Source organism: Pelobates fuscus, chromosome 8, assembly GCF_036172605.1.
Source record: "Pelobates fuscus isolate aPelFus1 chromosome 8, aPelFus1.pri, whole genome shotgun sequence".
Taxonomy (NCBI): Eukaryota; Metazoa; Chordata; class Amphibia; order Anura; family Pelobatidae; genus Pelobates; species Pelobates fuscus.
This window is the reverse complement of record NC_086324.1, coordinates 91,714,705-91,731,767: the sequence shown is the minus strand read 5'-3', so window position 1 is coordinate 91,731,767 and position 17,063 is coordinate 91,714,705. Positions and strand designations below refer to the sequence as shown.

Sequence of the window (17,063 nt, the reverse complement as noted above, 5' to 3'; positions counted from 1 at the left end):
CATGGGGGTAATTCTCATTCCTGGGCTACCATACGCTCTCAAAGGCAACATACCGTATATACTCGAGTATAAGCCGAGTTTTTCAGCACATTTTTTGTGCTGAAAAACTCCAACTCGGCTTATACTCGAGTCAATAGTCTTTATTATGGCAATTTGCATTGCCATAACAAAGACAGGGGCTGTGGGGACTGGCAGGGAGCTGTAACTTACCTGTCCTGCAGCTCCTGTCAGCTCCCTCCTCCTCCGCGCCGTCCGTTCAGCACCTCGGTCAGCTCCCAGTGTAAGTCTCGCGAGAACCGCGGCTCTCGCGAGACTTACAGTGGGAGCTGACAGAAGAGCTGAATGGACGGCGCGGAGGAGGAGGGAGCTGACAGGAGCTGCAGGACAGGTAAGTTACAGCTCTGCCAGCCCCCCTCTCCCACTGAACTGCCAATGCCACTGGACCACCAGGGAGTAAGAGCCCCCCTCCCTGGCCAGCTAGCAAGCAGGGAGGGGGGACGAAAAAACTAATAATAATAATAATAAAAAAAATAATAATATTAAAAAATAAAATAATAATATTAAAAAATAAAATAATAATTAATAAAATTATTAATAATATAACAATCAAAATGCCCACCCCCACCAACACATACACAAACACACACTGCATCACACACACTCACACTTCATTCATATACACACACTGCACTCACACACACACTGCACTCACTCACACACTGCACTCATACACACACTGCACTCATTCACACACTGCACTCACACACACACTGCACTCACACACTGCACTCACACACTGCACTCACACACTGCACTCACACACTGCACTCATACACACACACTGCACTCATACACACACACTGCACTCACACTGCACTCATACACACACACACTGCACTCATACATACACACCCTGCACTCATACATACACACACTGCACTCATACACACTGCACTCATACACACTGCACTCATACGCACACACTGCATTCATTATATACACACACTGTAAATAAATATTCAATTAATATAATTTTTTTAGGATCTAATTTTATTTAGAAATTTACCAGTAACTGCTGCATTTCCCACCCTAGTCTTATACTCGAGTCAATAAGTTTTCCCAGATTTTGGGGTAAAATTAGGGGCCTCTGCTTATATTCGGGTCGGCTTATACTCGAGTATATACGGTAACCAATCTGGCAAATTTCAATGTCAAAAAAATGAAATGCAAGCCTTATATGTGACTCTCTAACTTTCCAAAACACCATGAAACCTGTACATGGGGGGTACTGTTATTTTCGGGAGACTTCACTAAACACAAATATTAGTGTTTTATAACAGTAAAACATATTACAACAATAATATAGTCCATAAAAGTGCCGTTGTTTGTAAAAGAAAATGCAAAAAACTTAACTTTTAATTAAAATATAATCGTTGTAATACAATTTACCAGTTTGAAACACTAATATTTGAGTTCAGCAAAGTCTCCCGAGTAAAACAGTACCCCCCATGTACAGGTTTTATGGTGTCTTGGAGAATTACAGGGTCAAATATAGTGCTTGCAAATTAAATACTCTGCACTTTCTCCCTGTGTTGTCAGGCATGTCATTCAAATTTTAATTAATCAAATCACCTAATTATGTTAAAAGATTACTTAAATATACACGTAGAATTTTAATATATATGCATTTATAGGTATTTAAATTCTATGTGTATACTAATGTAATCTTTTATGTAATTCTCTCTCTCTCTCTCTCTCTCTCTCTCTCTCTCTCTCTCTCTCTCTCTCTCTCTCTCTCTCTCTCTCTCTCTATATATATATATATATATATATATATACACACACACACACATACATATATATTTATATTTGCAGTTATTTGCATTTTATATATAGATAGATATATATAGAATGTCATTCTAAGTGTATTTTGTTAACAAAAAAAAAACCTGTAAAAAAAATGTAAATGTTCTTTTTTTTACAATGTGTAAACTTTGCAAAACTGCTGTCAGCCCCTCCTACAAAACCCTTGTCCTGCCCCGCGCCCCCTCATACAAAACCCCTGTCCTGCCCGCTTCTACAAATCCTGTACTGCCCCGTCTACAAACCCCCGCAACACCCTTTCACAATTCCCCTGCTTATCCCCCCTTATAAAGACTTCTGTCAGAATACAAAACCCCTGCCCCCTTCTACAAAATCCCTGCAGCCCCACACACACATTTACAGGCAGACAGTCACACACTCAGTTACAGGCAGACAGTCACGCGCACACAGTCACACACGCAGTCACAGACAGTCATGCACAGAGCCACACACACATAGTTACAGGCAGACAGTCTCACACACACACAGTTACAGGCATACAGTTACACACAGACAGTCTCACACACACACACAGTTACAGGCATACAGTTACACACAGACGGTCTCACACACACACAGTTACATGCATACAGTTACACACAGACGGTCTCATACACACACATACACACACAGTTACAGGCATACAGTTACACACAGTCACACACACATACACAGACACACACACACAGTCACACACACTCTTACTTACAGACAGTGGGCTGGAGGAGGACTGGATTCCCTGAAGCTGTGGAGAAGCATGGATTCCATCTTGCTGCACCTCTTAACAGCAGCGGGTAAGGGCCACTTTACCTCCGTGCGGCCAGTTCAGCTGCTGTTAGCATGTGTGTGAGCTGTTCTGGCCACACGGCACCCTAACTGCCATGGGGCACTGTGTGCCCTTACAGCTCACACAGCCCCCTCCAGCTCCCAGACCAGGGTCATGGAACCCCCCACCCTGGTAGCACCCGGGGCGGACCGCCCCCTCCTTAGTACGCCACTGTGTATATATATATATATATATATATATATATATTATATATATATATGTAACGTCATTCTAAGTGTATTTTAATACTGATATATGTACTTATATCAATATCAAAATACACTTTGTATGATGTTACATATATATAATATGTATATATATACACACACAAACATATATATATATATTTATTTTATTTTATAACAGGTTTCTTTATTTATTTTTTTTACAGCTCCCACCAGCAGGGGGACTGTCTGACATTTTAGACAGTCCCCCTGCTGGCAGATCCACAGCCAGCTATAGAGGGCCATGTGATCGCTCTTTGAAAGCGATCACATGGCCCCCGGGGGCCTGATTTGCCGTGGGAGGGCTGCCTGGGCTGTGAGGCAGTCCTCCCGAAGCGCAGCGCTGGGAAGGTAAGTAACCCGGGCGCTCCAGGGCTCAAAGCCGTAACGGCGTTCTATGCCGCCGCAACGGCTTTAAAGCCCACTTAAAGCGGGACGGCATAGAACGCCGTAACGGCATTAAGGGGTTAAACACTGCCTTTTCTCAGAAAAGGCAACGTTTACACTGCCGAGCGTGCAGGAACAGGCTCCAAGGCCCATAACCACTACTGTTAATTGTAATGTCCCTTTCAGTATACCGTATATGCAAGCTATGCTATAATAACAATTTGCAAATCACACCACTTGGCTTTTTCTTTTAACCCCTTAAGGACCAAACTTCTGAAATAAAAGGGAATCATGACATGTCACACATGTCATGTGTCCTTGAGGGGTTAATATCAGGGTCAGTACAAATCTTATGAGAGCACCCCAAATCATACCAGCATCTGTCTGATGGGATAGGTAGTAAGGAATTGGTTATATTTGTGAGTATAATACAAGTTTGCTTTAAAACAAAAAAATCCCTTGGTCACAGATTCCACAGACAACTCTTCCACCAAATGATTTTCAGTTTTAGAATACAAACAGGCTGAAGAAAGAAGCTATAAAAAGGATGATTTACTACTTTTGAAAATCCAGCCTTCCGCCTACACCCAGAGTCCCAGATTTTCTCTGGGAATCTCCCACGCAGGGCATGCATAACCCACCCTCTCCCTCAGGCCATGCACAAAAGGATTTTTAGCCATCTGCTTCCCTCAGAATAATATAATTTATTCTGAAATAATGCTGACGGTGTGTGCTATAGAATTTATAAAATGTACAATCACAGCTTTGTCCCCAGGAGCTTACAATCTCTCTTGGCCAACTTCAGAATAATTATTTCAAGGCTTGATTTAGCCAAAATTACTGATACAGACCCAGCACAATTCTCTTTTTTTCAGCACAATGTGAAAAAACTGAATATCGCACGAACATATAGAAAGCATGACTTGAAAGATTCCCATACTAACACAAGCAACTAACCTGCTTACAAAATGCCAATGCACATGCTTTGCATGGGAATGTAAACCAAAAAAAACACATGCAGTGTTCATGAACTCTGAAAACAAGCCCATGATGTTAACCCTTTCCCACCTAAGTTTCTAAAAACAATGCAGAACGGTCACTACTCACAATTTTGCACATGCCAATATCCAAATAATTCATTATGGGTAACGTTTTATTTAACAAAAGTTCTTATTTAACAAAAGTTCAAAAGTAGTTTTTATTTCTTTATTTTCACGGTGTGCTGGTCTTGGCATGTAAATGTTGTTAAAAGGGACTCTCCAGTGCCAGGAAAACAAACCGTTTTCCTGGCACTGCAGGTCCCCTCTTCCTCCCACCCCCATCCCAGGTTGCTGAAGGGGTTAAAACGCCTTCAGTGACTTACCTGTATCCAGCGCTGATGTCCCTCGGCGCTGGGTCAGGGTCTGCCCATGCCCCTCCCCGCCGACGTCATCCGGCAGGAGAGACCTAATGCGCATGCGCATTAGACCTCCCCATAGGAAAGCATTGAATAATGTTTCAATGCTTGCCTATGGGGATTTCAGCGACGCTGAGGTCCTCACATAGCGTGAGGACGTCCAGGGACATTATAGCACACTTTTCGTGTTCTATAAACACGGAAGTGTCCTCTAGTGGCTGTCTAGGAGACAGCCAATAGAGGAGGACTTAACCCATCGAAGGTAAATATTGCAGTTTATGGAAACTGCAATAATTACAATTGCAGGGTTAAGGGAAGTGCGAGTTGGCACCCAGACCACTCCAATGAGCAGAAGTGGTCTGGGTGCCTGGAGTGTCTCTTTAACTTCTGTAGTGTGGCACTACTGAAGGAATATCTGAGTTGTCTTTTGTTTGTTTGATATTTCTGAGCACCTCAAAAGCATTACGGTATGACAATGTCACTCAGAATGTGTGAGTGCCATGGAGGTAGGTATGTAGGTTTTTACGAACCTCCACAGCACTATCTACCCCAGTAATTGCTTCATTGGAAATAAACTGTTCTGCATTAGCTAAGTAAATAAAAAGTGTATTTGAACTATATTTTCATTTCCCCATGAAATGCATATGATATTACTATTATTAGCCTTTGTATATATTTCGCAATGCTTTACAATTATAGAAAGGGGAAGAGGTGAAGGAGTCCCTGCTCAAACCAGCTTACAAGCTATGACGATTTGAGGTAGACAGACAGATATAGATCGTTAGGTGTGTTGTGACGTTACCACTGCTCTAACCAGCCGATATAATACACTAACATATACCACAGTCCTTGAAAATATGTGTTCTTAAAACATATTACATTTATACTGTAGGTACAGACCTTTTTCTTTCTTTCTAGGTGACTAGAAGAGATACAGCAAACTGTAATCAAATCAAAATAACTGTAAATGAATTCAGTATTAAAGTAACACTATAGTGTCAGGAACACAAACATGTATTCCTGACCCTATAGTGTTAAAAGCACTATCTAGTGTCCCTTTAATATAACTTTTTATAGTTGTGTGCTCAAAATCACTACTTTGGAGTTATATTACTGTAAACGTTACATTTATTTGGACGTTAAATGTCGACGAGCAGGCAGGATAACAACAATTTGTTTTAAAAAAATCATTGGAGTTTATTTACACTTTTTCTGTTTAAAGAGGGAGTGGTGGGAGGAGATTTAAAGGTTTGTGATGATGTTGCCAATCCAGAGATAGAAAATGCTTCACTATTTTTTTGCCCCCCACATTTTAGTGTAGGACCCACCAATAATGGGGTACTTTGAAAGTAGTGGTGGGCTTAACAACATATGGCCATATGGTGGAACCAAATCCCCATATTTATACTTAGTTAGGCATTTTAGTAGCCTTCTTTGTTTCTTATATTGTTTTGTAGTCTGAGTGCGCCACAACTATTTATTCTCTCATTCAGATATCATCACTGGCCATGTTCATACCTCAGGAAAATCCCTCTTAGTCAATAAAGGTGTTTCACTTAAAAATTATCTTATATTGTCCTGAATAACTGACTGTTATACAATTAACTACCAGTAAGTTATAAGGTCACCTACACAGTCCCACCCACCCTAAACATACCTCTAGTTGGATTATACAATGGCACCCTCAATTTACAGTCCAATAGCTCATTGTAAGAAAATGTTCCAAAGTCTTGTTGGGGGAGTGGGGGGGGGGGGGGGTTGACTGTGACATGGTGCCTGTGTGTGAGGCTTTAGTGTGTGAGGTAACTGTATGTGTGTGTGTGTGTATAGGAGGAGTGATATGACAGGGACGGAGTGTGTTTGGGGGACTGGGTTATGTGGCAGGGTGAGTGAGTGTGTATGGGGGAGAGTGTGATGTGACATGATGACTGGATGTGTATGGGAGGGATGTGTGATGTAACAGGGTGAATAAATGTGTGGGGATGTGGTGATGTGACAAGGTGACTGACAATGTGTTTGTGGGGGAAGAGTAATGTGACAAAGTGACTGTGTGTCAGAGTGTGCGTGATGTGACAGCTTCCCCCGGGGGAGATGTAGATTGTGTGCACAGCCTCCCCACACAGTGCTTGTTTTTTTATACTTATTTTTAGCTAAGGCCCACTGCAGCTTACCTTTTTACTGTGATGCTTATTCCCTGGTGGTCTGGTGAATCTGGTTTCCCTGGTGGTCTGCTAGACCCCATGGGATGCCCTCTTGCACTCTCTGACCAGAAGGAAGCATTTTCTGATCACTGCGTTCCTCACGAGGGCAGCCTGCACAGTGAGATCTCTAGATCTCCCTACAGGCCCGTGCTTCGCAGGGAAACTTTGGGGGAGCTTAGCAGAGTCGGTGATTGAAAGCTAGCGCCAGGTCTGCTATTAGCACAGTCATTGCAAACAAAATTTGGCTGCAATGAACACATTTCATGAGCAATGATTTTAATCGTATACACATGATTGTGGGGTATGGATGCAGACCTTGGCAACAGTGTACATGAGTGCTGACATGAAGGGGTTAAAGCGGAGGTAGTCAACATTCAGCACATTCAGGTTCTGTACTACACCTCCCATGTTCTTACAGCCAGAATGCTGGCAAATGTTCAAGGGAGATGTAGTCCACACCATCAGAAGAGTTAAAAAACAGTCTAAACCTGATTTACGGAATAACTAAGCACCATCACCACCACTGCCCACAATGCATACGGTCTTCTACTGTAGGAGTAGCTGGATTGCTCTATAGAGTAACCGATGCAGGACTGTGTTTATTGGCTGAGAAGGCTCAGACACTGTCAGACAGTGCCTATAGCCCTGCATAGCTCTAAGCAGTGACATCCGCCTTCTCTGCCTGGAAAGGGCTGGAAGCAGCACGAGTGCCCAGTGGGGCACAGGTAACTACAGCAGGCTGTATTAGATATGGTGCATGTAGTGTTCCTTTAAATGTTACTAACCAAACATTTATGCACATTTTCTAACAGTAGTTTATCATTATGTAAACCAATGGGGTTGGCAAGATTCACAACTTTTGTGATAGTGACCTTTTTATATGCTTATCCTTTTGTATTAGCACCCATTAATCAACTCATTACTACCTAGCAAGAGCAACAATGTGTTTTGTTTGTTGCTTTGTTTTTTTTTGATATTCTGGACAAGAACATTTTAACTGGCTTATTAAAAGGACTCTCCAGCGCCAGGAAAACATATCGGGTTTCCTGGCACTGCAGTGCCCCTCTCCCTCCCACCCCCAATCCCATGTTGCTGATGTCCCTCGGCGCTGGGTCAGGCTCCGCCCCCCCGACAACGTCAGCCGATGGGGAGACCTAACGCGCATGCGCATTGGCCGCGCATGTGCATTAAACCTCCCCATGGGAAAGCATTAGTCAATTCTTCCCTATGGGAATTTCGGTGATGCTGGAGGTTCTCACATCCAGCGTTGTTTAAAACACTTTTCATGTTCTAAGAACACAGAAGTCACTCTAGTGGCTGGCTGATAGACAGCCACTAGAGGAGGACTTAACCCTGCACGGTAATTATTGCAGTTTTTAAAAACTGCAATAATTACACTTGTAGGGTTAAGGGTGGTGGGAGTTGGCACCCAGACCACTTCAATGGGCAGAAGTGGTCTGGGTGCCCGGAGTATCCCTTTAATGTTTTGTTACATATTCTTCATAAAAATCAAGCAAAATCTTTCATTTTTATTATTTCTTTTTTTCCAAAATAGAACCAACTGTAAATTTAGCTAAGTTAAACGGAACCTGTCGCCACTTACCTAGGCATCCACTCCCCAGCCGAGATCACATTAAGGAGGTCCACCCCCCTCCTCCTCTGCTGCTCTCCAGTCCTCCCGCACTGCCCCCCCAACGATCACTTATTTGTCCTGCTTGAGGTTCCTTGCCAGTGTCTGAACTGGCTTCTTAGCCAACATCTGAACCAAGTGAAATCACCCTGATGGCTAGGTTTCCATAGCAACCACAGCGCATGGAGAACAGATGGACTTCCTGTGGGAGGTCTTTTCTTCTCTCCCTGTCAATCAATTTCTCGGCAGTGTATAGAATGTCATGCTCTTTTAAAAGCTAAAGATGTTTTGGGCACTACAGGTGCCTTTAAAGACAAGGTTATTTCTTATACTCGTTTCTGAAGGCACAAGTAGACATTTAGATAATTAGATAATGCTTTGAGTTGACAAAGTACACAGCTGTTCAACTGCAGCAAAATGAGGAATTTAGAGGCAGGGTGAAATTGAGAGAATATATTAATTTTAATAAAACAAAAACTATATTGTGAAAAAAAATAACTAAAACAAAACTATTTTAAAAGCATTAAACATGCACAAACTTTTGTGATGTCACTTACATCACATGGAAGTGACATCATAAGCATGCATAATGTTACCCCATACGTTTTTGCAGAAGAGCACGGATTGGCTGAAACATTTTCAACCACTCTCTTTTTGTTGCTGATTACGAGGCAGTGAGGAAGAAAGCCTGGAAACCATGCTTCATATGCAAATATTTTCTCTGTACTTGCCTCCTCTGTGAATGTCCATAGCTTGATTATGCAAAAGATTTAAGATAAAACTGTTGAGTCCACAAGGTAATTTTTTTTAAAATCTTCACTATAAATATATGGCACATATAATAGAAAAAACACAATAAAAAATAAAGTTTTCCTTTAAATGGTTGGATTAAGGCTCCCGGCACAAACAGTTAAGACATATAAATTGTGGGTATAAAGAGAGGGTGAGAAGTCATATTCGGTATGTGGATTTTCCCTGCTACTAGTTACTCCCACACATTACCTAATACACATAATATATTTTTCTGGTACCAGGTGTTACTAGAACACACTGTAATTACCAAGAGCTTTGTTACAAAATCAAACATTGCAGATGGATATATTTTAACAAACTGTATTGTCTCTGAAATAGGGGCACCTTCTGCTGACAGCAATTTTATTGTACCGAAGCTGTCATATTCATTATTTCTCTGTAGCTTCACAATAATAGTCCTAATAGTCCTATTGCATGAAAATGTGCATGTTTCATACCGATAGACTGGTGCAACATATTCTACCTTATAGGAAAACCATTATAAAATAAACTCATACTTTTATAGAACTATAGCTTTAAATTACTGCAAACAGCAGATATGTTGAGCCCACTCTCATTCCCCCTTAGATCAAACCCTATAGACCAGAATAAGAAGCTTCAATCTGTTAGGAGCATCTCATACTGGTCTGGGAGCATTGGATATATTTTCAGTTTTTAAAAAGACTTATTTTAAATCAGCGCTTCTCGACTTTTCACGGGGAAGTACCCCTGCAGGTGTGAAACAAATCCTAAGTATCCCTGTCTCAAGAATTTCTATTGATTTTAATTCCAAATGAAACATGTAGACACTGATATTTATGTTAACATGGAACTCAAACCTGATAAAAGGAAGAAAAAAATATTTTACAAAATAAATATGACACAATGTGAATATTGTGTATGTAAGAAGGAGTGTATGAACTATTAATCTGAAGTATAAAAGTTACAAACTGAAAATGTAAGAGACACATAATAGGTACACACAGATTACACTGGCACACACATTTATACACAGAGGATACACTCACAGAGAACAATTATACATTTATACAAAGAGGACACACTCACTGACAGACACACACACAGAGAACAATTACACATAGAGGACACTGACACATATGGCCTGACAGATACACACACATACACATGCACACACTCACTCAATTAACACACACTGACAGACACAGTCACTGGCGAACACACATTCTCTCTCTCTCACACACACACAAATTACTATTTATCATTTGTATTTAAGTCCATCCAGCCTCCCTACCTTTAGGAGAGGGAAGATGTTTCTCTGGTCAATAATTACAGGTATTGTGCAAATATTTACATCACGCTAATAAGAAAGGATTTATAAATATTAACACCACAGACTTTGGTGTTCATATACTCTGAACAACTTTTATGAAGAATTGGCAAAGTACTTACAAATGGTAGCGGTGGGAAAACAACAATAGACTTCAAGGAATTGTACTCATTCAGCTATTATGGCTTAAAAGGGTTATTCCAACCAAAAAAAAAATACAGTATTTGACGGAAACCCTGTGTTTGATCAGAGGAAAGAAACATAAGAACAAGGAAAGAAGAGAGAAAAATGTTTTTTTCCTCAATTCCAGCACTGAGGCCAAGTTCCCCCTGCAGCCCACTATTGCCAAATTTGCACAGAGTTTACATTAGCCACCAGGAATTCTTGTTCCGAGTGGATTTATGATGCCCCAATGACGCTGCCATAGGTGGAGTTACATTTTATGCAGCAGATGGGTTAATCACAGCATGTTCACTATTTCATAGGAACACTCTGAACATACAGAATCCAGGCACCATGACCAATTCAAATCACTTTAAGATTTGTTATTTTTCAGCAACGGTTCACAAGATTTTGTTTAATGAATACGTCCCAGAGTGCACATTTTTTTTAACAAATTTAAATTGCAGGAAACGTACTGATAAAGATATATTTCTATCTGACGTTTCCAGTATATATAGATCACTTTACTGCTGGGGTAGCAATATTAAAACTGTTAACATGCCCGTGCACTGTGTGTGAATGGACAGTACATCACTCATGATCCCATAATGCAATGTCCAGGGAATACAATAAGGAATGGTGATTAAAGAAACGTGTGTGCACAAATGTTCAAGCAAGATAAAACTTCAGGAAAGAATATAATACAATGTTTGCATTTTGTTATGTGGTAAATACTGTACACTGTATTTGAAGCATAAAAGACCATAACCATTTTGCAAAATAAGAAGCAGCTACATTCTCATTCCCTACTACTCTGTGATGTCACAGGGAGTGTATGGCCCATACACAATTCTGTATGTTTGCCTTTGAACAGGCTATCTCATTGCTTTCTTTGATAAAGACTGTAAAGCAGCCATGAGCATAAAGAGCCACTGGGTTTATTCATAGCTAAAACAAGGCACACGAATGGAGATTCTCACATAGTTTTACTTAAGTTTCTCATAAATAAAGTGACTTGTAACAACTGAACTACTTTTGCCATTCACTGCTGCTGTACAGGTTTAAACAGATTCTATATTGTTTAGAATACATCAGACCTAATGCGCATGCGCAGTGAGCGCTGTGAGTACATCAGTCTCTCCCCATATGGGGATTTAGCTGACACTGTATGTCCTCATGCAGAGCATAAACACATCCAGCGTCAGGCGACCAAAAGGCCTGTAAAATCCCAGAAGCACCTGTAGTGGCTGTCTGGTAGACACTGTCTTAGTGCTGCAATGTAAACATTGCAGTTTCAGAGCACAACAAAATAAATATGATATCTGTTATATTTACATTGGTTTTAAAGGAGCATAATAAGTAATTTATCCGGTCAGTTTAGGATTCAGAATGGGTTCAAGGTACAGTTAAAACACCTTGGCATAGAATTAACGGAATTACAGTACACGGGCCAAATTCACAAACGTTTTGTGAAGCGTGTAAAAGCCAAGGTGGAGTGGCAGTAAAAAAACGGTGTGGAGTGGTAGCTGACTGATTGTTTTTAGGGGTGTGTATACGGAGCAGGAAGGGGTTACGTAAGTTGGAGTCAGGACTGCATTAGTAAGGTCAAGGTAGAGTGGGTGGTATATTTGTGGACAGTGTTAGTGGGCTGGGGATTGTTTCTAGATGACGTAGTCTCACTACGGCTTCAGCATTTGGAAAAGGAGTAAGATTGGTTGGAAGTTACAAGTTATGTCAGTCAGCCAGCTCAGAGGAGTAAAACTCTGAAGTAAATGAAAAGATACTCAATGAGGAAAGTTGAGATCAGTGGTTTCAAATTTGTAAGGATATGAATAAAATATCTATAACCTATATTATAGCTTTAGCTAGATTGCCAAACAGTATTTTAGAAATCAGAGCATGCATTCTATTTATTAAAAGGAGAAACTCCTAGTAGGTGACACACATTAAAGACATATATAATCAATATAATCATGCATTAAATGGGTGGTCATATCGTTATGTTGTTCCTTTAATTCCCTACCTGAAGCAGATTGTATCTATAAAGTGGTTGGAAAGAAATCCGCTTTATTTATGGTAGTGTGTCATGCAGTCCAGTGTTACAGAAAAATACAATTAAAGAGAAAAAAAAAAAGGTTTTCCTTTTTTAAAAGTACTTGGATTCACCGTATGCAGTGACTCATTTTCCATCAATAAGAAGCATCCGACTCCATTTCAATCACAAAAGCACCACACTATTGTCTGTGGCACTGGCAACCCTGCTGATACTGTTCTTAGGGTTATTGATTAACTGAGACTATAATTACAGTGATGGCACATTCCTTTCCTCGGAGGGACTCCCAGCTGTAAATGTGCAAATGATATAGAAATGGCAAAAAGAATGCTGAAAACAGAATAGAACGTCCAATACTATATACAATACCGGTTTACAGATTAGCTATGCACCAGAGTGTTACCATTGCCTAAGACTGGATTTAAGGAATATTAGGGAAAATATTAGCCATAACCTACATAACCTTGGAGCAACGCTAAGTGGGCTATTCGCTAAACTATGGAATTCACTAATGATTTGTAGAGCAAAAGAGTAAGACTGAAAAATGTATCTAGCTCAACTGTATATCCTGCTTGATAAATTTAGCCTTAAAGGGACACTATAACCACCAAAAGCATAATGTAGTTGTCCTGGTGAGAATAGTCAGTCCCTGCAGGCTTTTTGCAGTAAACACTGTCAGAGAAAAGGCAGTGTTTACATTACAGCCTAGGGACACCTCCAGTGGCCACTCCTTAGATGGCTACTAGAGGTGCTTCCTGGGGCAGTGCTGCAGACAGCCAGTGTTTCCACCCACTGCATAGAGACACTGAACTTGATTCAATGCATCTCTATGAGGAGATGCTGATTGGCCAGCGAGGTGTTTGGCTCCGTTCCTACCTCGCCTCCTTGGCTGAAATCATCAGAATTGACAATCTCAGCCAATCCAGTGCTTTCTTATAGGAAAGTATTGCGATTGGCTAAGAGCATCACTTCTGATGATGTCAGCCAAGGAGACAGATCAGGGGCAGAGCCAGAACCAGCAGACTAGAATAAAGGTAAGATGTTACTGTATAGGGGGACAAGGGTGGGTCAGTGGGGCTAGATTGTGTTTTTAACACTATAGGGTCAGGAATACATGTTTGTGTTCGTTACCCTATAGTGTTCCATTTAAATTGCAATTAGCTACTAAATTAATGACAATTCACAGTTTAGTTAATAATCCCAAATAAGTGTACAAGAACTATGGAAAAGTCCAAGTGTTTCAATAATAAGCATTAGAATACTGTACAGTTGTCTCTGGTATTCCTGATCAGACACATTACCAGTAAATAGAAATCTGAAGCTACTATAATGTAACCGATGCTACTGATCTACTAAACAGTCACTGCTTACTGATATGCTTGGGAACGTGCAACAGGACACACTTCTGGCTGTAGAAAACGGCAGTGAAAGCCACCGGGTTTACTCAGTATATTGAGAAATGTGGAAAACTGTAATGGGAATGACACATTTAGGTAATTTTTATACCAAAAAAAAGTTGGACTGGAAGAATTATTCATTTAACTATGATGTTTTTCAGGCTGACTACTGTGATCTAATTTTTGCAGTTCCCCTTTTAATATTCTGGAGTCCACTGAAATACCCCATGATCAACTCATTCCACCACGTTCATATGAAAATCACATGAAGAAGAGTAAGGTTATTCACTAAAACATGAACTGTGGGAAACCCAACGTACAAACATAAAATAAGTCAATTCAGAGTGAAATTCAAATTTTAGGCCAAAGTAGAATAAAGGAGAAGCAGGTTTCCAGTTGTGCTATTTTTCCATGAATTAGAAATGATCTTTGAATTTTCCCTTTAGTGTATAACCCTGACACTATTCTCTTTTTCAGTTCTACATAATTCAGTGGATAATTCCTACACATATAGATCATGCTTGTTCTTGTGAAATGTTATCATAATTTAACTTTCATACTATTCCAATCGGTGATAGTAACTTCAAAGTACAACTTTTCCAAACAACCACATTAACAACTTATCACACTCATTTTCAGTTCATACTTTAATTTTGAAAGTGTTTCACCGGGAGATAAGCGATTTTGATTCCCTTATGCATTTAAGCATTGATACATTTTAAATATCACTAATTCCACATTCTGTGCTATTTGATGTACCGAATGGCAAACTCGCCAGTGTTGCTAGTTTATTAGGGGTACTTGATTCTCCCCTCTCATAATATTGTAATGAGCTACAGAATCTGTTGGCGCTATATAAAGGGCAATAATAATAATAATAATAATAATAACTGAAAGGATGTCATTAGGGGTACAAGCGTGAAAATATATATTTTTCATACTTAATTTGAAAAAAGACTGGTAAACACTAAAATGAAGACATCACAGTTCTACTTTATGAGAAAATATAGATTCAAATGGTAGAATGTAACAAGAAACCCATGATCAATTAATACGTTATAGTATAAGATTCAACTTTGGAAGCAATTATGAAGTACACCTCATCACATTTTATATATTCCACATGCTGATAGTTATTGAAAACAAGCCATTACAATCAGAAACCCAATGTCTAAAACATACAGCATTGCTTATGCTAAACTAATAATACAAACATGGCATGGCTCAGCTGTAAATACACTTCCTTACGCAGACTTGCAGTTCCCAGTGAAAAACTCTGCAAAAGCTCATTTCAACTTGTCTAATATTATAACCTAATGACAGATTCACTTCATAAGTATCAGTTTACAAAGCTACTGATTATAATCCACGTTACTATAAAACGAACATTGTACAGCGCTGCTGAAACTTTGCATAATAATATATTACACTGTTAACAAAAATACTTGCCCACGTCAATACTTATATACAATATGAACCAATATTTTTTTTCATTCAAAACGATTTATTAACAGAAAAGGTAGATACACAAAGAAAAGTAAAAAAAAAAAATACAAATGATTTATTTCTTATGCTCGTAGTATTTCCAAATGAGCTATTACTAGCATTATGTAGAAATAAGCCAAAAGTTTGATCAATTATAAAAGACCCCTAATTATAAAAGACCCCTTTAAATACTTTAAATTCTGCTAGTATTTCAGATCATGCAATGTACAAGCTACATGACTATTAATGCATGTCAGCCTTGCATTGATTTTAATATTGATAGACTTATAGATGTCTCACACTCACTGGATTATGGCATGTCATCCCTTTACGTCATCACTAGAATTAAAGTTGGGAAGAATCAGGTTTTATACTATTTTATTATTTGTTACTATATAAGCTCGGTAGTTTAATTATCTTGTTCTTGCATCAGTACTATAGATCGTAGAAGAAATAAAATGACCAATATAGGATCTTACTTAAAACAGAAATAGATACACAAAACCAGAACAGATCACTATAAATAATATTATTTAATCCCCTGACAACCAGTCCTACTTCCTATGTATTTGTATTTAATTCAATATACACACACCTATCAACTTATAAAAACTCTATAACTTAGTACTAGTGCTACTAGTTAGCAGGCTGAGTGTGAGCACTGATTATCAGACCTGTGCTTAAGTTCTACATCTTATAGTCCATGCATACAATATAACAGCCCATCTCCAGCTGTGATAACAACTGCAAGTGTTGCCATTGATAGAAGTATATAGATCCACACACTTACTTTTATGATGCTCAGCCCTGAACTTGCAGGTTTACTGCCAGAATCCCTATTCACAGAACTTCTGCCCCATCCAAGTGGTACCTGCTACCCCTTCCCTTCCTAGCTCAGCTCAGGCTGCTGATACTTTGTAACAGAGAGCAGTGTTCTAGAACTCCGGTAAAAACCAGGCGTGGGGGTGTCTCTACTTGTCTTTACATGCAAGGCGCGGGAGGCTGAGCGATCACCCCACATCCACCCCCCCTCCGCTTGAGGCTGGGTTGGGATATTCCGCTCTTGCTACACAGCGAAGCTCTCTCTCTCTCTTTCTCGCTCTCTGTCTCCCTCCCACACAGGACCCGTGACGCAGTTCCTGGCGTGGGAGGCGGCCAGGGCGTGGGTGGCTGCTTGCTTGCTGCATGCAATAGCAAACATCAAATCACACTCCAGCAGGGCTAAAGGAACAAACTCCCTGGGAGGAGGGAAGGGGATGGGAAATTAAATAATTAAATAAAATTAAAAAAAAAAAATAGCAGCTTAACCCATAACCTTTCTCTCCAATCACCCCTTTC

The 17,063-nt window shown here is 39.9% G+C and overlaps 1 protein-coding gene across 1 annotated transcript in view; it reads right to left on the bottom strand.

Moving 5' to 3' along the window:
* Nucleotides 1–16,805, bottom strand: part of NAB1 (NGFI-A binding protein 1) — a 42,684-nt gene extending 25,879 nt beyond the window's left edge. The window contains exon 1 of the mRNA XM_063430151.1: nt 16,516–16,805. The gene's annotated coding sequence lies outside the window, so the exon portion shown is untranslated. The remainder of the gene's footprint in view (nt 1–16,515) is intronic.
* Nucleotides 16,806–17,063: the final 258 nt, after the last annotated feature.